We start from the raw sequence: 22,865 nt of genomic DNA, 5'->3' as shown, positions 1-22,865 counted from the left end.
GGTGTGAAATGCGAACTCCGAGAGAGACAGTCGAAGCTGGACCTTCGAAGCTGGACCAAGTGCTTTATTCTTCTTGCGGACTGACATTCCACTAATTTCCTAATGCGACCTCAATAAATTAGTTCTCTTAATTTCTTTGAGTGTCTGCTAACAGCTGCTGAACCAAATATTGAGCGAAAGCATTAGCTGCGGGTGACCGAGAGTTCTCTTTTTCTTCTTCCACAGCCCACATTTAAAGCCCCGCTTTAACAAAGCCATATGAACGTGCCTTCCAGGGTCCTAGCAGGCTGATTCTGACATAACTGCCACATGTGAAACGAGAGACCCAAGTTGGCAGCTCCTGCCGACCGCTTGAGTTGGTAGCCCAGCTATGGTGGCTAGCCCAGCTCCCAACCTAGTCTCACGTGGAGTGTGACGTCACAGCGGGTAAGACGTGGCTACCGGCCGCGCTACGCTGAAGGCTCGAAACCTCCCCTTGCGTCACCCTCCTTGTCCCTGTCTCCGCGCCGCCTGCAAATGCCTTGTTTTAAGTCAACAGCAGAAATAACAGAGATGACATTGATATTGGCAGACGCTCCTTATATTTTGTTTCCCGAGGCTATAGTTGAAATAAAGATATTTCGAAATTCGATGCGTTGAAAGATCGGCTTGCTCGCACCCGTAACATTTAATGCGCTACCTCCGGGCCTCATTTTTTATTCCTTGGCATTTCATTGTTCCGCCAAAAGGAGAAGGTAATGAAGAATGTTTATCGTCAAGCAGATGCATGCACTAATTTGGACATCACTTCTCTGTCCTGCTGGATCAGGAAAGGGGCCACCGACTACGCTAGAGGGAGAGGAGGTAGGCAGATAACAATGGGCAGCCTTGAGAAATAGTAAACTTGTTTACTTATTTTGCGCACTGAAAAAGGATGTATATGTGCGAGCACGTAATAGACCCAAAAGTAGAAATATGTACCGCGCTCTAAACCGCCAGTTTGCGGTTTACACTTCATAGTCGCCAAGTGCGTATAGCTAGGTAAGCCAACTGTTGATTAGAGTCCTACTCCCCCCCCCCCCCCCCCCCCTTCCCCAGCTGACTACAGACACATTACCGTTACCGTCATTAAAACAGGCGTTAAGTTCGCAAGGCATAAGTTCATAACAGCCCAAGTGACCGGTGCGCGGATATCTGTGTTGAGTTTAACTAAATATATACCATTTGTACCTCTTTTTGTTTTAAGTGAGAAAGCGATGTAAAGCAGGTATACATCACCTCCAGTGGCTATCGCAGTTGGCATATATGATTTCTCACGAAGACATTTACAGCGAATTTAAACAAAAATTACAGTTCACTTAATCTAAAATGTGGGTAATACAAAGATGCATTAAAAAGAAATAAAAAAATGCGGCTATTTCCTTGTGGTTCGTTGTGACTGACGTTTTCGATTTTTCTACTATTAGCTTATACAAAAGAAATTCGAAAATTACAAAGACAAACTAATACAAAATAAATTTTTCAACAAAGGGGGAAGGCAGGTGAGCCAAAAGTTAGCGAGCAAATCGTACCCACGACCACTGCGAGTTGCCAGTGTGAACAAGCCGAACATTAGGCGCTAACTAGATAGCATTTATTTTCAAGTGTAAAATACCAAGCAAGGAAATGCAGCTTTCACGCACTTGCAGACAGTGTTATTGCATCTGTTCTGACTTTTGATTTAATAACGAGGGGGATAGCGCGAACGCAGTCCCCCACTACCAAAAATTGCATGCCCCATCTGCCCCAGTTTGGGGTAGTGGCAGGGGTCAGCACGAGCGCAGTGCAATGCCCGCGCCTCTCCCTGGGGGCACCGCCTCGCTGATCACGGTAACCCCGGCACCAGGTAAGTATGCCGACAAATCGTTCAAACGCCCGTACCCACCTCGAGCGGGCGTCCAAACGACGCCGGTTACATGTGGCAAAAACCTTCACTTTTGACGGCGAAAGATAAATCGAACGTGAACACTACTCGAACCTGAGCCATTGTCGCCATCTTTGCCAAAACACTGTATTCTGAAGCAATGTTGATGCCGGTACAGGGCAAGATAAAACAAAAGAGACTGCACGTTATGGTGCACAGCGCGCCGCTACGGGCCATGGCAGGCTGTTTACTCTCACAGTCGACCGGTGGCGCCAGTGTCGATGATGGCCCCACATCAGCCCCCCACCGACAACGTGCGCGCCCGTAACACTTATGACGCAAAGCACTCTATCGCTTCCACATGAATGCTCTTGCTGGTGACCTTGAGAAAAAAAAGGAAACGTCTGGTTGAAACACTTGCAAAGCAAAATCGTAAACGATCGCAACACATAACAAAAAAAAAAAAAAAAAAGTAATAAATTGCGTCGGCCGGGAATCGAACCCGGGCCACCCGCGTGGCAGGCGAGTATTCTACCACTGAACCACCGACGCTTTCAAGCGCACTGCTGACTCGGGTCAGGAAGTAGCCATGCCGAGCCCTAATGACTGCTCAGCGGTGCTCTGTTTTTTAATAATCAATCATGCTTCCTTCCTCATCTGTTTTCCGAACTGAAATTTATCAACATCGTACCCATTTAGCTTCGGTGCATCAAAATTTTGATGCCGTCCTCCTGAACAGACATCACCTTCTGTTTGTCCCCCACCTGCCGCCCCCCTCAAAAGTCATACTGCCGGTACTTCGCCCGTCTTCGTTTCCTCGCTGCCGACACCTACCGACACTGACTGTGCAGCGCCGTTGGCTACGGCAGCCGCGCTGCGGCGCCTAGCCTGTCATTACCGCCTACTTTAGGCACGCTTACACAGTTTGTATTTCTAAAATCAATGAACATTTACCAACGTCGACTACAAGGTCTTTTAATTATGAAGGCCTTGACGAGAATATTATTCTGTCAACAAAACAAAAAACTGATTGCACGTAAGCGTCTGTAAGCGGTAACTTGTTGAAGCTTGGCTTCGTCAACAGTTTTTTGGTATTAAACTTGTATGGGTTGTGGGAAGCTCATCAGTAGCTAGGACAGTAATGACTCGCGCACAGAAGATTCCATGAGACCCATGCATTTAAGGCTGCAGCGATGTTAAACTCGATCCTCATAATTAAAAGGCAGCTCAGGAACTTATGATTGTGTGATATGTTTAGTTTGTCAATAGCTTTTCAAATTATGATGTCTCGCAAGAGCTGTCGCAACTTCAAGGTATATATCTTTATTCAGGCATAACGGACCAAACATCTTCCCGAATACCAGATTTCTCCGGTAGTCAGTGCCCAGTTATGAATAGTGATTTTTTAAAGCACGGACCAGAATGGTGGTTGTGTGATACGTTACCCCTTTTTAAGGTGTAGATTCAAGATCTATTTGCCTTTTATGCTGAACCGCCAGCGTAACTGAGTTCCACAGGTAAAAAACGAATCCGGCGAATTGTGTAGCCTGCTGCGATGCTGAATACACTGTAAACCCCTCCCTCACCCTCTCCCCGCTCTAATGGCGGCGCCAGGTCGCTGTACAGCGCTGTTTTATTTAGTGGTGGGGTGGCACATGGGTGGCACGGAGAGGAATGGGGGGAGGATGATAAATACTGGATAGGCATGAAGCCTGCGCATCGAACACCGGAGCGACATGCGCGCCACTCGCGGCGGCGAGCGCGTCCCTATCAAGAAGGATATAGCAGACGACGGCGAATACTTACATGAATTAGCCTGGTGGAATAAAATTCTACGGCTTCCCGATGCGACAATGGGGGACGGAACGACGGCAGCGTTGGATTCGCCTTGGTCGTGATCGTCGCAAGAAGTACGTTTAAAGGTATATTCTGAACACCTTTCTTAAGACACGATTACACTCGTACAGACACATAATTCGGTTAGTTTTGAGCGGATGGCTGTATTTTTGACGTTTTCTGAGCGGCCACCGGGTCAGGGGCAGCGCACTCCCGACTGTGAGCCGGCGGGTGTGACGTCAGAACTACCCTCAGTAATGTCATGGACCCGCGATCCCGCTTCCGCCGCCCCCACACCTGAAGTTGGTTGACCGGCTACACGCAGTGTCGGTTCCCCCGCGTCGCACCGTGCACAATACTGCGAAGTGTGGAATGCTGCAAACGAGGGACGTCGAGGCGGACGCGTATGGAGGGCACGTATTGCGGACAATTGTTTGCGCGCTGGGAGGGAACGATGAATTGTGCTCAGGAACACGAACAGCAAAAAGAAAAAAAAACACGTCCATCCCTGCGCTTTGTGAGTGCCACGGGGGAAAGGAAAAATGAGCAGGTGCGACCGGCCGCGATCAGAACCACCTAGACTAGCCTAGGTGGTTCTTTCCACCCCAATCCCCATTGCCCACCTCCGCCACCCCCTCTCTTTCTCTCTTTCCCTGCTCGCGAGCGCTGCTGCGGAAGCGGAGGCGTTGGTAAAGCAGGCAACGAATGCCGCTCATTTGGGCAGAAAATTTTCATACTGTCAGCGAAGCATACGTGCCGCAATGCAGTTTTAAGGCCATATTCTCATCCTGAAACAGTGTTCGTCAACTGTGTGCTCTACTTTTGAAACTCAGTTTACAGGTGTGCTATGTGCGCCTCAGCGAAAGAGTGTTTTTTTGGTCCAAGAAGCAGCGAAAAAATCTGGAGAACATTGTGATAGCTCGGCCCCGATTACATCCACTCTTATGACAATGTAAGGCGTATGAAACAAGAAATTGGCAGTCTATACAATGGATTTTGACGACAAGATTTCATTAAGATTTTCCTAAACTCACATGCGCGCAAGTGCTCGCGAAACGCGTGCGATGCGCTTGCGTTGGCCGGCGCCGGGTGCTTTTTGCCCCTTGCAATATGGCCGCCGTTGGCTCGGCCGGCTTCACCCGCTCGCATTGGCGTCCATGGGGGACCGCCACTCCAGAAGTTCTATATAACCTCCTTGCTCCCAACCTAGTGTCACGTGGGGTGTGACGCCACAGCGTCACGTGGGTAAGATGTGGCTACCGGCCGCGCTACGCTGAAGGCTCAAAACCTATAGAGTAGTATTGCTTTCGCAATAAAAAGGTGTTTCTTGGCATCTGCAATGCAGGCTGCACGTACGTATGACGTTGGATAAAAATAAGATCGTTCATTGCATGCGCGTAGCAGAGTATGCTCCTTATTTGTTTTATGTTTACATATGCCGCGAAAAATGGCATGGATTGGGTGCCTTCGGCTAAATCCAAGATATGCAGCAGCCCTAATTCGTGGGAAATGCAAAATGAAACGAATAAGGGCACCCGTCCTGCAAAAGTATACAAAAGAGCGAATTTCCCCCAAAGCATGGTACAGCACAAGGCTCGGAGGCCACACAAGAGAGCTGAGACCGTAGAGATCCCAACACACGCTTGAGGAAAAAGATAAAAGAAAAAAAAAACATTGTGCTGGACACAGAGCCGCGCTCACACAGGAGACTTGCTAGAATCACAGCAGGCCCAAGGAATCATAAAACTGTTCCCAGGATCCCCCCTCCCATCTCACATCCGCGGGCTACATTCGGTGACCCGCCGTATGACTAATCGCGGGAGTGAGGGCGTCTCTGCCGAAGACTCACAATGCGCGAGCGTCACTGCCCTCCCCTTGCATCGCCCCCCTTGGTCTCCGGTGCCGCAGGCGTCGGCTCGGCCTAATGATTCGGCAAATCAGGCCAATCATTAGGCCGAGCCGACGCCTGCGGCACCGGGTTCCGGGGCTGTGACTTGTGGTTGTGGGCCTTTGCGAGGCTGAAGACAATGGAGTACTCCGTTGAGGGAGAATCTATAACGCCCGAAGAGTTCGAGGTGGGAGAATGGACCTGGGTTTTGAAGGCGCAAGATCAATTCAAGAAGTCTGTGTACGGGGATCACTCCGAGTGTAGGCCTACCGAGAAACAGACGGGCAGCGACGGGCGCCAGACGCACGGAGCAGCCCAAGTCAAGCAGGGGAAAGCGCCGGTGTAGAAGAAACGGGGACCGTTTCTGCAGATGCCAGCCAAGGATTTCAAGGTTGTGTGCCGGCCCAAGAATTGGGACTTGAGTATAGTGACGCCGAGGGAGCTTGGATGTGCCTTGAGAGCGGCAGCGAAGCTGACGAACGCGACTGCGGTGGAAGAAGACCTGGTGCGGGTCAATGAGACAAACAACACGAAACGGTGAGCACGCCGTGTATGAATCGTAGTGGGGCATATGCGAATGTAAAGACGCTCAAGCTGGACGGTCGTGAACTTGAGGTTTCGGCGTACGTGGCGGCGCCAGAGAACTCTGTGCGCGGAGTAATTTACAATGCGTATAACGGATGCCCATTGGCAGAAGTTCGCGCAGGATTCTTGAAGAAAAACGAAGACATGAACATTTTGGATGCCAGACCTTTGGGCAAGTCAAAGGCGATTCAGATCACTTTCGGCGGGAAGCGCGTTCCCCGGCAAGTTATTTATTGGAACTGTCTGTACGCTGTGATCCCGTATAGAGAGTTAGTCGAGACTTGCTATAACTGCAGACGAGTGGGACATCGGGCGGACGTTTGCTATCGTCCGAAGACTAATCTCTGTCGCCGTTGCGGGAAGGAACATCCTGCACCACCGGAAGGAGAGTCGCTGACCTGCACGCCGGACTGCATCGTGTGCCATGGGGCGCACAGCACGGGAAGCCGCAGCTGCAAGTTTCGCCTAGCCCGTCAGCAGCCGACGGGTCTGCAGCACAGCAACGAGGACAAGAGCCAAACTGGCAAGGAAGAGCGGCGTTCGAGGCCCAGGAAGCGGTCATCTAGCAGTGCGAGAGGCGATAGCAAGAGAAGGGACCGGTCAGCTTCCTTCCCGTCACTGGCCGGACCCGAGCCTGGCAAAGGAGGAGGACTAGGTTCCGTTCATGGAAGAAGTCCAAGTGCCACAAGGAAAAAGGTGAGCTGGCCAAACGCGGGCTCCCAAAATGAGGCTGCTCGAGAGAAGGAGCTACAAAGGCAGGTGTTGCAGCAAGCCGAAACTATCAAAAAGATGGAAGCTAGGATGGCAGAGATGGAACGCGCGCTTAAAACCGGCAGAGTAGAAAGGGTACAGACGCCGCTGGCCCAGGCCCCACAGAAAGCGGCGCAGGCGAACGCTTCTAGCGTGGACGATAACTGTACAGCTATGGAAGTGGAGAATCGGGGGACGGTCAAAAGGCCGCCGCCGGCAGATGAGGGAGCTCATGCAAAGAGAATAGCAAAAACTTCGGCGGCGGACACGCCGCAGCCAGTAGTTAGTCACTAGTCTTAGGAGGGACATGCTTATCCTTGCGGAGAGAGTAGGAAAACTGGAAGAAAGGCAGGATAGGTTGGAAGGTCGGGTCGGCAGGATTGAAGCCAGACTAGGCAAGATTGAGGAGCGTCTTGACGCCTTCACCAATGACTTGCGGGGCTTCCAGACCCAAGTAATGGGCATGTTTAAACACCTAAATGCTATGCTAGAGGCTAGATGGCCTCCCGTAGTCGGCCAGGAGCCAATGTTAGTGAACCTAGTGCCTCACCATGGCCCCTCACCAGTAAATTGAGGTTTGGCAGTGGAACTGCAGGGGCTTCCGTCGCAAGCGGGGGAACCTGCAGTTGCATATACAAAATCTAGATAGTAAGCCGGACATTATAGCTTTGCAGGAGGCTAGCGGCTCGGTTAAAGTACCGGGATTTAGGACATTTACACCACCAGAGATTGATGGAGGGGGCGTATCGAGCGTCTTTACGGCCATGCTAGTCCATCGTAACACCATAGTGATTCAGCATACCATAGATAGCAGCAGGGAGGATTACGTCCTGCTGGAGATTTTACCCAAAAGAAAAGGCGATAAGAGTCTCTTTGCTCTTAATGTATACTCTTCTCCAAAAGATAAGGGGGTGGGCTTGCCAGACCTGCTGATAAAGACGCAACGGCTAGCAGCTAGGTCTCAACTCATCATGGTGGGAGATTTCAATGTGCCTCATCCGGAGTGGGGCTACATCCGAGCCAGCCCGAAGGGAAATAAACTTTGGCAGGTTGCCCAGGACCTGCGACGGACGATCTTGAACAACCCTCTAGATCATACCAGGATAGGCAACAGCGTGAGCATAGACACCTCTCCAGACCTCACATTGGTGAATGGTATCAGGGATGCAAAGTGGGTAAACACGGGACAGCCACTGGGAAGTAATCACTATATCCTTTCCACGATATTTAGTGCTACTAAGGACAAAGACAAGGTGAAAGGAACTCGAGTGACAGACTGGGACCGATTTTGGAAAGTCAGGAATGACACAGTGAACGGGGAAATCGAGGACTTAGGAGCCTGGGTTGAGGCACTCAAGCAGGCCGTGAAGAGTACCACACAAGAGGTTCCAGCGGAGGAGGAGGGCTCTACGGCTGACTCCAGATTGTTACACATGTGGGAAGCACATGCGAGTCTCCTTCGGAGGTGGAGGAAACAAAGGCATAATGGTGTGCTCCGTAGAAAGATGGCCAAGTTAGAACGAGAAATCGAAACGTATACATTGGAGTTGCAGTGCAAACAGTGGGGACAGATTTGTGACCGGATGAATGGGCAATTCGGATGCAAAAAAACATGGCAGTTGTTGAGGCACCTTTTAGACCCGACGGCAACCAAATCTGCGCAGAAGGGGCAAATGGCTAGGTTAGTGCATCGGTATCAAGGCACGACTGGAGAGTTTATACATGAACTCCGAAGACGTTACATAAACGCAGAGGCGGGCGGTTGCTTGCCGGATTACTCGGGAGAGGAAAACGTTGAATTAAATGCAGACTTTACCATGGCGGAGGTGGAGTTTGCAATGGGCCAGCTTCGTACCACGTCAGCAGCGGGTCCGGACGGGGTTACTAATAAGCAAAAAGAAAAAAAAAACACGTCCATCCCTGCGCTTTGTGAGTGCCACGGGGGAAAGGAAAAATGAGCAGGTGCGACCGGCCGCGATCAAAACCACCTAGACTAGCCTAGGTGGTTCTGACGCGATGAGGGTAGTTGTGACGTGATATCCGGTTTTGTCAGAGCTTTCACAGGAGCCCGCTAGGTGCGGCGATTTGAGAAATATTCATTAAAGTACTTTCCGCTCATTTCTGTTCATTAAGTGAATTGTTTCGGTCACTTCCAATGCGATAGCTGCCATCTGTGCTGGACATCTCGGCGGCAAGTTTTTTTATTCAGTATACCTTTAAGCTCCGTTTCGTTTATTTTTTTTATTTTTATTTATTTTATTTTTTTTTACGGACATCATGTTGTAGAAGCAGCCATGTGTTGAAGTTCAAAAAAACATTACAAGGATTCAACGCTGCTGAACAAACTCTCGGGTGACCGAGAGTTCTTCTCTTTATTCTTCCTCAGCCCACATATAAAGCCCCCACTGAAAGCCCCGCTTTAACCAAGCCGTATGAACGTGTCTTAGTGGCCTATAGGTGTAACCTGAATGCCAGGTTCCTAGGAGGCTGATTCTGACATAACCGTCCCATGTGAAACGAGATACCCAAGCTGGCAGCTCCTGCCGACCGCTTGAGTTGGTAGCCCAGCGTATTTCTGGAGTGGAGGCGGTGCGTGAGAAGTGAAGCCGGCGTCCGCCATCTTGCAAGGGGCAAGAAGGAGGTATCGCCAAGGGGCGCTTTCATATATAATGTCTCATTTGCGGCTCTACGCTACTTTGCACTTGTCTGGATATCTTCACGCTCTTTTGGATCGCATGGAATAAAACTTGAGCTAAAATGTTCTGAAAAAAAAAAAGTATATATTAATGAGCAGCATTATTGGATCCTACGGCCCAGCACATTTATACAGTGTGTATAAATGTGCTGTGTTGATTATCTCGAGTATGAGAGCCTCAAGTGTTATGTCGTTGAATAGCTTATGTCGAGTATAATTGCACTAGACTTATTGTATGTCTTAATTGCTGTCAATAATAAAATAAAATAAATAAAAAATAAATAAATTAGTTCTTTGTATTAAATTCAACTTTCCGCTACAGCATCAAGTCATATATCGTTAAATAGCTTGTATCGAGAACGAGATATTGCACTATACGATTTGCTGGTATTATTTAATGAGCTTTAATTAGGTGATTTCATTAACAATTGAACTTTAGGCTACAAAATCAAGTCATATATCGTTTAAAAGGTTTCTACGAGTAGAATTCAAAATCAAATGGTAAACTACGCAAAACGATGAAAAAGCCTAACGGGGGTCTCACTCGGTTGAAATAAACGCGTGATAGAAGCGAAACTGTCTCTACGTTTACAGATTCACAGCACGTAAGGAGTGCTATTGGGTTCCCGATAATTTTTTTTTGACCGCTTGAAAGAAACTAACATCTGGCGTTGGCACGTGCGTTCCCTCGGTTAGCTATTGGCAAAAACATCTGAAAGAAGACACGATCATTCGTTTCTTTCCCGCTCTTCATAATAATTCTTAACATCATCATAACACTTTCGCCGCTTAAAACATTTTTATTAAAAGGCTGTCATTTTTTCTCACAGTAATACCCAAAAGAGTTTGAAAGATGTCGCACTAGTTCCAGAAGTCGCAGTGTTAATATAGTTTTCAAATGTTATTAATATCATTAAAGTAACAGATTTAGTGGACGAGCGGAGATTCGGAAAGGCAACGCGAAGGCGGCGCAATCCAAATTCGGAGCTTTCCACCCCAATCCCCATTGCCCACCTCCGCCACCCCCACCCCCCACCCCCTTTCTTTCTCTCTTTCCCTGCTCGCGAGCGCTGCTGCGGAAGCGGAGGCGTTGGTAAAGCAGGCAACGAATGCCGCTCATTTGGGCAGAAAATTTTCATACTGTCAGCGAAGCATACGTGCAGCAATGCAGTTTTAAGGGCATATTCTCATCCTGAAACAGTGTTCGTCAACTGTGTGCTCTACTTTTGAAACTCAGTTTACAGGTGTGCTATGTGCGCCTCAGCGAAAGAGTGTTTTTTGGTCCAAGAAGCAGCGAAAAATCTGGAGAACATTGTGATAGCTCGGCCCCGATTACATCCACTCTTATGACAATGTAAGGCGTATGAAACAAGAAATTGGCAGTCTATACAATGGATTTTGACGACATGATTTCATTAAGATTTTCCTAAACCCACATGCGCGCAAGTGCTCGCGAAACGCGTGCGATGCGCTTGCGTTGGCCGGCGCCGGGTGCCTTTTGCCCCTTGCAATATGGCCGCCGTTGGCTCGGCCGGCTTCACCCGCTCGCATTGGCGTCCATGGGGGACCGCCACTCCAGAAGTTCTATATAACCTCCTTGCTCCCAACCTAGTGTCACGTGGGGTGTGACGCCACAGCGTCACGTGGGTAAGATGTGGCTACCGGCCGCGCTACGCTGAAGGCTCAAAACCTATAGAGTAGTATTGCTTTCGCAATAAAAGGGTGTTTCTTGGCATCTGCAATGCAGGCTGCACGTACGTATGACGTTGGATAAAAATAAGATCGTTCATTGCATGCGCGTAGCAGAGTACGCTCCTTATTTGTTTTATGTTTACATATGCCGCGAAAAATGGCATGGATTGGGTGCCTTCGGCTAAATCCAAGATATGCAGCAGCCCTATAATTCGTGGGAAATGCAAAATGTAACGAATAAGGGCACCCGCCCTGCAAAAGTATACAAAAGAGCGAATTTCCCCCAAACCATGGAACAGCACAAGGCTCGGAGGCCACACAAGAGAGCTGAGACCGTAGAGATCCCAACACACGCTTGAGGAAAAAGATAAAATAAAAAAAAAACATTGTGCTGTACACAGAGCCGCGCTCACACAGGAGACTTGCTAGAATCACAGCAGGCCCAATGAATCAAAACTGTTCCCAGGATCCCCCCTCCCATCTCACATCCACGGGCTACATTCGGTGACCCGCCGTATGACTAATCGCGGGAGTGAAGGCGTCTCTGCCGAAGACTCACAATGCGCGAGCGTCACTGCCCTCCCCTTGCATCGCCCCCCTTGGTCCCCGGTGCCGCAGGCGTCGGCTCGGCCTAATGATTCGGCAAATCAGGCCAATCATTAGGCCGAGCCGACGCCTGCGGCACCGGGTTCCGGGGCTGTGACTTGTGGTTGTGGGCCTTTGCGAGGCTGAAGACAATGGAGTACTCCGTTGAGGGAGAATCTATAATGCCCGAAGAGTTCGAGGTGGGAGAATGGACCTGGGTTTTGAAGGCGCAAGATCAATTCAAGAAGTCTGTGTACGGGGATCACTCCGAGTGTAGGCCTACCGAGAAACAGGCGGGCAGCGACGGGCGCCAGACGCACGGAGCAGCCCAAGTCAAGCAGGGGAAAGCGCCGGTGTAGAAGAAACGGGGACCGTTTCTGGAGATGCCAGCCAAGGATTTCAAGGCTGTGTGCCGGCCCAAGAATTGGGACTTGAGTATAGTGACGCCGAGGGAGCTTGGATGTGCCTTGAGAGCGGCAGCGAAGCTGACGAACGCGACTGCGGTGGAAGAAGACCTGGTGCGGGTCAATGAGACAAACAACACGAAACGGTGAGCACGCCGTGTATGAATCGTAGTGGGGCATATGCGAATGTAAAGACGCTCAAGCTGGACGGTCGTGAACTTGAGGTTTCGGCGTACGTGGCGGCGCCAGAGAACTCTGTGCGCGGAGTAATTTACAATGCGTATAACGGATGCCCATTGGCAGAAGTTCGCGCAGGATTCTTGAAGAAAAACGAAGACATGGACATTTTGGATGCCAGACCTTTGGGCAAGTCAAAGGCGATTCAGATCACTTTCGGCGGGAAGCGCGTTCCCCGGCAAGTTATTTATTGGAACTGTCTGTACGCTGTGATCCCGTATAGAGAGTTAGTCGAGACTTGCTATAACTGCAGACGAGTGGGACATCGGGCGGACGTTTGCTATCGTCCGAAGACTAATCTCTGTCGCCATTGCGGGAAGGAACATCCTGCACCACCGGACGGAGAGTCGCTGACCTGCACGCCGGACTGCATCGTGTGCCATGGGGCGCACAGCACGGGAAGCCGCAACTGCATGTTTCGCCGAGCCCGTCAGCAGCCGACGAGTCTGCAGCACAGCAACGAGGACAAGAGCCAAACTGGCAAGGAAGAGCGGCGTTCGAGGCCCAGGAAGCGGTCATCTAGCAGTGCGAGAGGCGATAGCAAGAGAAGGGACCGGTCAGCTTCCTTCCCGTCACTGGCCGGACCCGAGCCTGGCAAAGGAGGAGGGCTAGGTTCCGGTCATGGAAGAAGTCCAAGTGCCACAAGGTAAAAGGTGAGCTGGCCAAACGCGGGCTCCCAAAATGAGGCTGCTCGAGAGAAGGAGCTACAAAGGCAGGTGTTGCAGCAAGCCGAAACTATCAAAAAGATGGAAGCTAGGATGGCAGAGATGGAACGCGCGCTTAAAACCGGCAGAGTAGAAAGGGTACAGACGCCGCTGGCCCAGGCCCCACAGAAAGCGGCGCAGGCGAACGCTTCTAGCGTGGACGATAACTGTACAGCTATGGAAGTGGAGAATCGGGGGACGGTCAAAAGGCCGCCGCCGGCAGATGAGGGAGCTCATGCAAAGAGAATAGCAAGAACTTCTGCGGCGGACACGCCGCAGCCAGTAGTTAGTCACTAGTCTTAAGAGGGACATGCTTACCCTTGCGGAGAGAGTAGGAAAACTGGAAGAAAGGCAGGATAGGTTGGAAGGTCGGGTCGACAGGATTGAAGCCAGACTAGGCAAGATTGAGGAGCGTCTTGACACCTTCACCAATGACTTGCGGGGTTTCCAGACCCAAGTAATGGGTATGTTTAAACACCTAAATGCTATGCTAGAGGCTAGATGGCCTCCCGTAGTCGGCCAGGAGCCAATGTTAGTGAACCTAGTGCCTCACCATGGCCCCTCACCAGTAAATTGAGGTTTGGCAGTGGAACTGCAGGGGCTTCCGTCGCAAGCGGGGGAACCTGCAGTTGCATATACAAAATCTAGATAGTAAGCCGGACATTATAGCTTTGCAGGAGGCTAGCGGCTCGGTTAAAGTACCGGGATTTAGGACATTTACACCACCAGAGATTGATCGAGGGGGCGTATCGAGCGTCTTTACGGCCATGCTAGTCCATCGTAACACCACAGTGATTCAGCATACCATAGATAGCAGCAGGGAGGATTACGTCCTTCTGGAGATTTTACCCAAAAGAAAAGGCGATAAGAGTCTCTTTGCTCTTAATGTATACTCTTCTCCAAAAGATAAGGGGGTGGGTTTGCCAGACCTGCTGATAAAGACGCAACGGCTAGCAGCTAGGTCTCAACTCATCGTGGTGGGGAATTTCAATGTGCCTCATCCGGAGTGGGGCTACATCCGAGCCAGCCCGAAGGGAAATTAACTTTGGCAGGTTGCTCAGGACCTGGGATGGACGATCTTGAACAACCCTCTAGATCATACCAGGATAGGCAACAGCGTGAGCATAGACACCTCTCCAGATCTCACATTTGTGAATGGCATCAGGGATGCAAAGTGGGTAAACACGGGACAGCCACTGGGAAGTGTTCACTATATCCTTTCCACGATACTTAGTGCTGCTAAGCACAAAGACAAGGTGAAAGGAACTCGAGTGACAGACTGGGACCGATTTCGGAAAGTCAGGAATGACACAGTGAACGGGGAAATCGAGGACTTAGGAGCCTGGGTTGAGGCACTCAAGCAGGCCGTGAAGAGTACCACAAAAGAGGTTCCAGCGGAGGAGGAGGGCTCTACGGCTGACTCCAGATTGTTACACTTGTGGGAAGCACATGCGAGTCTCCTTCGGAGGTGGAGGAAACAAAGGCATAATGGTGTGCTCCGTAGAAAGATGGCCAAGTTAGAACGAGAAATCGAAACGTATACATTGGAGTTGCAGTGCAAACAGTGGGGACAGATTTGTGACCGGATGAATGGGCAATTCGGATGCAAAAAAACATGGCAGTTGTTGAGGCACCTTTTAGACCCGACGGCAACCAAATCTGCGCACAAGGGGCAAATGGCTAGGTTAGTGCATCGGTATCAAGGCACGACTGGGGAGTTTATACATGAACTCCGAAGACGTTACATAAACGCAGAGGCGGGCGGTTGCTTGCCGGATTATACTCGGGAGAGGAAACCTTGAATTAAATGCAGACTTTACGGTGGCGGAGGTGGAGTTTGCAATGGGTCAGCTTCGTACCACGTCAGCAGCGGGTCCGGACGGGGTTACTAATTAGATGCTGAGGAACCTGGATTTCAAGTCAGTAGGGGCACTCAAGAATTTGATGAATAAATTTTGGGTGGCCGGGGAGATTCCGCCAGAGTGGAAGCATGCTAGGTTTACATTTATTCCTAAAGCAGGGAAGAAGCTCTGCATTGAGAATCTGCGTCCCATCTCGCTAACGTCGTGTTTAGCCAAATTGATGGAGCATGTGGTTCTGAACAGGCTTCAGAGTTATGTAGAGGACAAGGAGTTGATACCTGAAACAATGATAGGTTTCAGGGCTAATTTATCAACGCAAGTGGTCATGATACAGCTCAAAAAAGACGTGGTTGATCCTGGGTACGCCACGGGCACCAAGGCTATCTTGGGGCTCGACCTAACTAAGGCCTTTGACAATGTTACCCATGAGGCAATATTGAGGAACCTATCGGACATAAGACCGGGGGGTAGAACCTTCCGGTACATCAGATCGTTTCTGGAGGGTAGGACTGCGGAGATTATAGTCGGAGAAATGAAATCTGATCCCTTCCCATTGGGGGCAGGGGGACACCGCAAGGGTCGGTATTATCTCCGTTCCTATTTAATCTCGCCTTGATCAAGATACCACCCAGGCTGCAAGGATCGGGACTTAAACATAAATTTTATGCGGATGACATTACTCTTCGGGTAACAAGAGGCAGTGACGCACATTTGGAGGAAACTCTACAGCACGCGGTGGATATTATTGAGGAGCTAGCAGGGGAAGCAGGACTCTCGTGCTCTCAGCCCAAGTCCGAGCTTTTTGTGCTGAGGGACAAACCAAGAGGGATACATGCGAGGCACTATGTGCCGCCACCGCCTTTAGAGGTCAAAGTGGGGGGCGTACCGGTCGCTGAGGTCCAGACGATCAGGATCCTGTGTATGTATCTGCAGACTAACAGGAAGAGTAGCGAGTCCTTGAAAAGGCTTAAAAATACGGTCAATGCTACCGTGAGGCTAATCAGGAGAATCGCCAATCGTAAAAGAGGTGTTAAGGAAAAGGACTTGTGTAAGCTGGTGCAGGCGTTTGTGCTCAGTAGAATAGTGTATGCGACGTCTTATTTGGAGTTGGATGCGGCGGAAAAAGACAAGGTGGAGGATATATGATTAGGCAGGCGTATAAAGCGGTCCTTGGGTTGCCTCACAATGCGTCTACCGAAAGGCTGCTGGGATCAGGGGTGCACAACACCCTAGAAGAACTACGGGAGGCGCACTTGGTGATGCAGCTCGGTAGGCTTTCAAAAACAAAAGCAGGAAGGGACATATTGGAAAGGATCGGCATTGGAGTTGACGCTCCAGCTGGTGACACTAAAATTCAGATTAGGCGGGAAATGCACAAGGGCTTGTACATAAAACCTTTACCCAAGAACATGCATCCAATACATCACGAGGACCGCAGGAAGGCAAGAGCCAAAGCTTTACATGCTAAGTACGGGAAGTACAACGGGGCAGGCTATGTAGATGTCGCCGAGTATAAGGACAAGGACGCATTTGCAATTGCGGTGGTGGACGGGCGGGGACGCTTGATCGCCTCCGGATCAGTCAAAACCCGCTCCCCAGAAACTGCAGAGGAAGCGGCGATAGCACTAGCTATTACTAGTATTAATGCTGACTTGATCTTCAGCGATTCCAAAACAGCCATCCGAAATTTGCCGAGGGACAGAATATCTGTCACAGCGGCGCGATTACTGAATCGGGCCACGGGGCGAGGGACTACGGAGGCGGAAATTGTCTGGATACCAGCACACTCTGGGAATCCTGGGAACGAGACGGCTCACATGAATGCTCGAGGTTTCGTCAGTCGAGTAGGTGAGCCGGACGTTCCGGGAAGGTCCACGAGAGATGGGCTGGTATCCTTTCATGACATTACTAATCATTTCAAACTTGAGCGGAGGATTTACCCACCCCCGGACAAGCAATTGGTGAAGGCGCAGGAATGCGTCTGGCGACGATTGCAGACTAGATGTTTCTTCAACCCATACGTGTTGAGCAAAATCTACCCGGACATTCAGCCGGAGTGCAAATGGTGTCAGGAATTGGCAACCTATGACCACATATTATGGAGCTGTAGCATAGCACCGCCACCGGCGGATATTATGCGTGATCCTTCCCTCGAGCAGTGGGAGCCTGTGTTGGCCAGCTCAGACCCGGTCGTCCAGACCAGGGCCGTGGAGTGGGACCCAGGTCGCCGTCAGCCATGGGTTGATGGCCATCTAACACGGAATCGCCCACACATGCTCTCTGACGAAAATAAAGTTTTTCCATCCATCCATGTCCCCGTCCCCGCGCCGCCTGCAAATGCCTTGTTTTAAGTCAACAGCGGAAATAACAGAGATGACATTGATATTGGCAGACGCTCCTTATATTTTGTTTCCCGAGGCTATAGTTGAAATAAAGATATTTCGAAATTTGATGCGTTGAAAGATCGGCTTGCTCGCACCCGTAACATTTAATGCCCTACCCCCGGGCCTCATTTTTTATTCCTTGACCTTTCATTGTTCCGCCAAAAGGAGAAATTAATGAAGAATGTTTACCGTCAAACAGGTGCATGCACTAAGTTGGACATCGCTTCTCTGTCCTGCTGGATCAGGAAAGGGGCCGCTGAGTACGCTAGAGGGAGAGAAGGTAGGCAGATAACAATGGGCAGCCTTGGGAAATAGTAAACTTATTTACTTATTTACTTCTTTTGCGCACTGAAAAAGGATTTGAGTATATATGCGAGCACGTAATAGACCAAGGTAACCAAATGTAGAAATATGCAACGCGCTCTAAACCACCAGTTTGCGGTTTACACTTGATAGTCCCCAAGTGCATATAGCTAGGTAAGCCAACTGCTTGACTAATGCCAACTCCCCCCCCCCCCCCCCCCTCGTTCTTTTTCTCCAGCTGACTACAGACGCATATGTGGGCACACATGAGAAGGAATATTGGCGTCTTGCAGTCGCGAGCTGTTTTATTTTGTTTTGTGACGACGCCGTACGTCCACGCTGAAATGGTCCTCTGCTTCTATCCATATGGAGAAAATGCCGTCGTGGGAAGCAAGGGATCTGACGTGTCCCTCTGTAATTTTTCAAAACGGAACGAAGAATTGTTTTTGTCTACCGCCGCTTGGTTCAGCCGATCAAGGGAAGCGGCCAGTGTCTTCCGCGTCATATTGCTGTCGCTCCTCGGGAGCGCAGTATTACCGTTGCCGTCAATAAAACAGGCGTTGAGTTCGCAAGGCGTAAATTCATAACAGCCCAAGGTGACCGGTGCGCGGATATCTGTGTTTGTTGAGTTTAACTAAATATATAACATTTGTACCTCTTTTTTTTTTTAATTGAGAAAACGATGTAAAACTGGTATACATCACCTCCAGTGGCTATCACAGTTGGCATATATGATTTCTCACGAAGAAATTTACAGTTCACTTAATCTAAAATGTGGGTTATACAAAGATGCATTAAAAAGAAATAAAAAAATGCGGCTGCTATTTTCCTTGTCGTTCGCTGTGACTGACGTTTTCGACTTTTCTACAATTAGCTTACACAAAAGAAATTTGAAAATTACAAAGACAATAATACAAAAGAAAAATTGTTCAGTAAAGGGGGAAGGCAGGTGAGTCGCCGCCTCCTCAAAACAAAAGTTAGCGAGCAGGCGACTCCCTCGTTGACAAATCGCACCCACGACCAGTGCGAACCAGTTTCTAGATCCTTGAAAATTGGGCACAAATTACGTAACTATCATTTCAAGCGCAGCAACTAAAGAACGATATACACCCACTGCAGCTGTTACTCAATTTAGGGTAACATATGTTCTGACTTTTGATTTAATAACGAGGGGGATAGCGCGAACGCAGTCCCCCACTACCAAAAATTGCATGCCCCATCTGCCCCAGTTTGGGGTAGTGGCAGGGGTCAGCACGAGCGCAGTGCAATGCCCGCGCCTCTCCCTGGGGGCACCGCCTTGTTTAAGAGAATTTTATTTTTACTCAAGGTTCTGGTACAGGACAAGGCTTCATGATTATCTCTGACACAGCAATAAAGGGCACTTACAAAAATGTTACAACAATACAATGACTCGCAAGGAGAAGATAAGCATGTAGACGAAAATACAGGCAAACACTCGTCCACCTTCCTAGTAAGGAAGGATGGACGCTGTCACTTTTCCATTAACAATGGAAATGAAGCGCGTTGACCAATGCAGGAGGAAGGCCTCCTCCCCGAGTATTACAAGTTCTTCATTTAGATGCCTCAATAAAAGAGTTCTGAAGCGATGGAGCAGAGGGAACATGGCTCTCTGCGGGCGTCCCCGCAGACACGCATATCCTCTCCGCTTCCAAAGTACGAAAGCGCCAATGCACATGATGAGTTCGGCAAAGGCATCTCGGTGACGGCTTTGCCACTGAATGTGTGTCTGAAACATGCTGGTTACAAGGCGCCAAAAAATGCGCGCAACCTGACATTCGTAGATGGCGTGATTTAAAGTTTCGGTGCGACCGCATTGCGGGCATGAGGCGGAGGGCGCCACGCCCCACGCTGCAAGACGATCGGCCGTGGGTAGCGCTTCCCATTGCCGAAGCCAAGTAAAGCTTCTTACATCTGCTGGGAGGGAAACAATGGTGCGATTCATCCGCCTCCTTTTGCGCATTTTCCTGCATTGGTCATCGTCAAGAGCTTGGAGCGCTACACCTTCACAAAGCTCGCTCGCAGTCATTTCTCTAGGGTCACATTCAGGCATCGTGTTATTAAAGAAATGCAATGAGTTAATTACATACATGTAAAATGGTGACGGTCTCTCGGCCGCCGGGCCCTTCCGAACAGGAAGGTCAAAGAAACGACGCGACATACCCATTAGGTATGAGGACAGCTCGCTGCCTCGATACATTGTGTCAGAAATCAGGTCCCACATGGTTTTCAAGGCCAATGAGCGACACATGACATCAAGATCTGGGATGCTGAGGCCTCCCATGTTGGTAGGGAGTCGAACAAAAACTCTTGCCACGCTTTCCGCATGACCATCCCAGAAAAAAGAGCCACACAGGGTGGCTAAACTCTGAAGTACTCGACGAGGAGGACGTGCGACCTTGGCAACATAGAAAAGAGATGCTATGATGGAAGTTTTGATTAGATATGCGCGTTCTGAGAACGGTAGGTGAAAGGTTTTGGCTATTTCTGTTCGCTTCTCAGCATTGCGTTTTATTTCCTTCCAGGTGGTGCGGGCTACTTCTCCGGACGCTAAAAACGTGACACCCAGGACTTTGACACCATCTACAAACTGCACTCCGTCTGGGAAGTCACCCCTAAAGGACCCAAAGCTGAGAGCTTGGCTTTTAGCTGGGTTGAGACGCGCTCCCGACAGGTGGCTATATGTGTGGAAGAGCTGCAGGAAGGCTCTGTAACTGTCAATATCTCTGATGAACAGGGATACATCATCTGCATATGCTGCAACCTTGATTTCGCCTTGGCCTGGAAGGGGAAAGCCCCGTATTGACTGGCAACATTGTATCCGGTGGAGCAAGGGTTCTATGCAAAGGACAAACAGGATCGAGGACAATGGGCATCCTTGTCGAATGCCGCGACTCACGGGGAGGGGTTCAGTGATTCGATTGTTAATCACGAGTCTGGCTTCCAAGTTTGTGTACAGGAGTCTTAGGACATTGATCAGATCCGCAGGGAAACCAAAACATTCTAGTACTTCAAACAGATAGTTTCGCTCTACCCGATCGAACGCTTTTTCTTGGTCTAGGGAAACAAAGACGCCCGAGACCTGCGTGCGTGTGGCATACGTGAAGAGGTCACGGGTTAGAGCTAAAGAAGAAAAAATTGTGCGCTCCGGCACGCAACATGTCTGGACATTGCTTATCAGTTCAGGGAGACAGGATGATATGCGATGCGCCAGTATGGCGGTAAGTATTTTATAGTCTGAATTGAGTAATGAAATGGGCCTCCATGCTTTCGGGTCGGATGGTACGCCTCCACTTTTCAGGAGGAGTACAACTTTGCTTTCACGAAATGAAGCTGGCCGAAGCCCATCAGTAAGGAGTCCATTAAGCATAGATAGCAGGTGGGCTTGTATTTCGGTGAAGAAAGTTTTGTAGAAAATAAGTGGTAGCCCATCAGGGCCTGCGGCAGCAGAGGCATTCATCCCTTGGAGCGTAAAGTTTAGCTCCTCTAGGGTTATTGGGCTACACAGACTATCACGACTCTCCTCAGGAATGCGGGCTATGCCTGTGCAAAAATCGCTTATGGTAGTATTTTGGCTCGCTGAATCCCTGCACTCCGCTGTAAACAAGCGCGCAAAGTGCGCGCTAAAAACGGCCTCAATGTCATCAGCCTGACCAGACTGTGTTCCGTCCGGCAACTGAACGAAAGGGATCTCCTCTCGCCATTCCGACGAGCAACAGCGAACACTGCGCAGTACAGAGGGGTCTGCGATCGGTCTTCCATTAATGTATGTCTGCGCTGCAGTTCGGGAGTTGAGTCGAAGTAAGAGTTGATAGCGGGCTTGCAATTGGTTCAAATAGTCCTGCATTGTGAACGTGAGGGGCGCGCCCCGTCGCACAATGCGTGCCCTACGAAGTGTATCATTTATTTCGGCAGTTAAACGTGCCCTTCTATTTCGACCTGCTTTAATGAGCTCCGTTCGCCATATGGTTTTTAGAGCGTCCCAGCTACTTGGCTGAGGAGCGTGGCTGCACGTTCCTGCTAAGGCTTCTTTCAAGGAGGCTACACTTGGAGGGTCGTGGGCCAATGTCAAGTCCATTTTCCACTGGTCCCTAGGTGGGACAGGGTGATTGAAGTGGAGTGTCACTAAAACTGGGTAATGGTCGGAGATGCGCGGGACATCGGGTGGGAACGTAAGAACTTCACAATCAGTGACATAATAAATGAGATTCTCTGGGAAGTAAAAGCGGTCTAGCCGACTCTTATTCCTGCCCCGTTGCCATGTGGCAACGAACGTTTCACCGTGCAACTCTATCCAGGCATCTCTCAGTTTGAAATTATGTACAAGCTGTTTTAAGGCTCGGGCCCCGCTGTAGGGCCTACCTTGTCGCCTACCGCTAACATCCCTGTAAGGGTCTTCAACACAGTTGAAATCACCAACTATGAAGGTGGGATAATTGTCCAACAAAAAGGTATCCAAAGAATCGAAAAACTCAGAGGTGGAAGATCGCTGGGAGGGAGCATAAACCACAAGTGCGCGCACACGTCTGCCTTGCACATTGAAATCAACAGCCAAGGTGCGACCATCGAAACCATATACGCAGTGGGCACCACGACGAAAATGTGGTTTAAGAAAAACAACTCCAACGCCAGACATATGTGAATCAGTAAGTGTAAAAAAGGCATGAACAAAAAAGCGATCACAGAAAGATTGAACATCATATGGACAACTAAAATTGCACTCTTGTAAGAAAAGAATATCCACATTGCGAGCACGGGCAAAGTTTACAATCTCTCTCTGTTTGTTCAGGTTCCTGAAGCCCTGAGCATTCAGAGTTAAAAGATGAATTGCTGCCATTGTTATTATGAAAGTGCGCACACGGATATTCTGAACTAAGGAGGGGAAAAAAAAGGACATAAAAGACTGTTATCTATGGAAAGTCGTGCCCAGACTGCGCCTGGGCACTGGGAATTTTGTTGGGCTTACTCAAGTTGGACGAGTCGTCGCTGTCTGCCGACTCGGGATGTCCCCTTTTCGCAGTCTGGCGGTCGTAATCCATA

The 22,865-nt window shown here is 49.7% G+C and overlaps 2 non-coding genes and 1 pseudogene across 2 annotated transcripts; all 3 read right to left on the bottom strand.

The window, feature by feature from the left end:
* Positions 1–1,708: 1,708 nt before the first annotated feature.
* Positions 1,709–1,872, bottom strand: LOC146199757 (U1 spliceosomal RNA). The gene has a single exon (XR_014705390.1). It is a non-coding gene; the product is annotated as a U1 spliceosomal RNA (small nuclear RNA).
* A 491-nt stretch (positions 1,873–2,363) lies between these two features.
* TRNAG-GCC (transfer RNA glycine (anticodon GCC)) lies at positions 2,364–2,434 on the bottom strand. The gene has a single exon. It is a non-coding gene; the product is annotated as a tRNA-Gly (tRNA).
* A 16,542-nt stretch (positions 2,435–18,976) lies between these two features.
* LOC146199755 (U1 spliceosomal RNA) lies at positions 18,977–19,116 on the bottom strand (annotated as a pseudogene).
* Between the last annotated feature and the right edge of the window lie 3,749 nt (positions 19,117–22,865).

The sequence above is a fragment of the Amblyomma maculatum genome, chromosome 2 (genome assembly GCF_055883805.1).
Source record: "Amblyomma maculatum isolate TAMU_Amacu chromosome 2, ASM5588380v1, whole genome shotgun sequence".
Classification (NCBI taxonomy): domain Eukaryota; kingdom Metazoa; phylum Arthropoda; class Arachnida; order Ixodida; family Ixodidae; genus Amblyomma; species Amblyomma maculatum.
The sequence above is the reverse complement of the archived record's forward strand: the minus strand, read 5'-3'. Positions and strand labels throughout refer to the sequence as shown.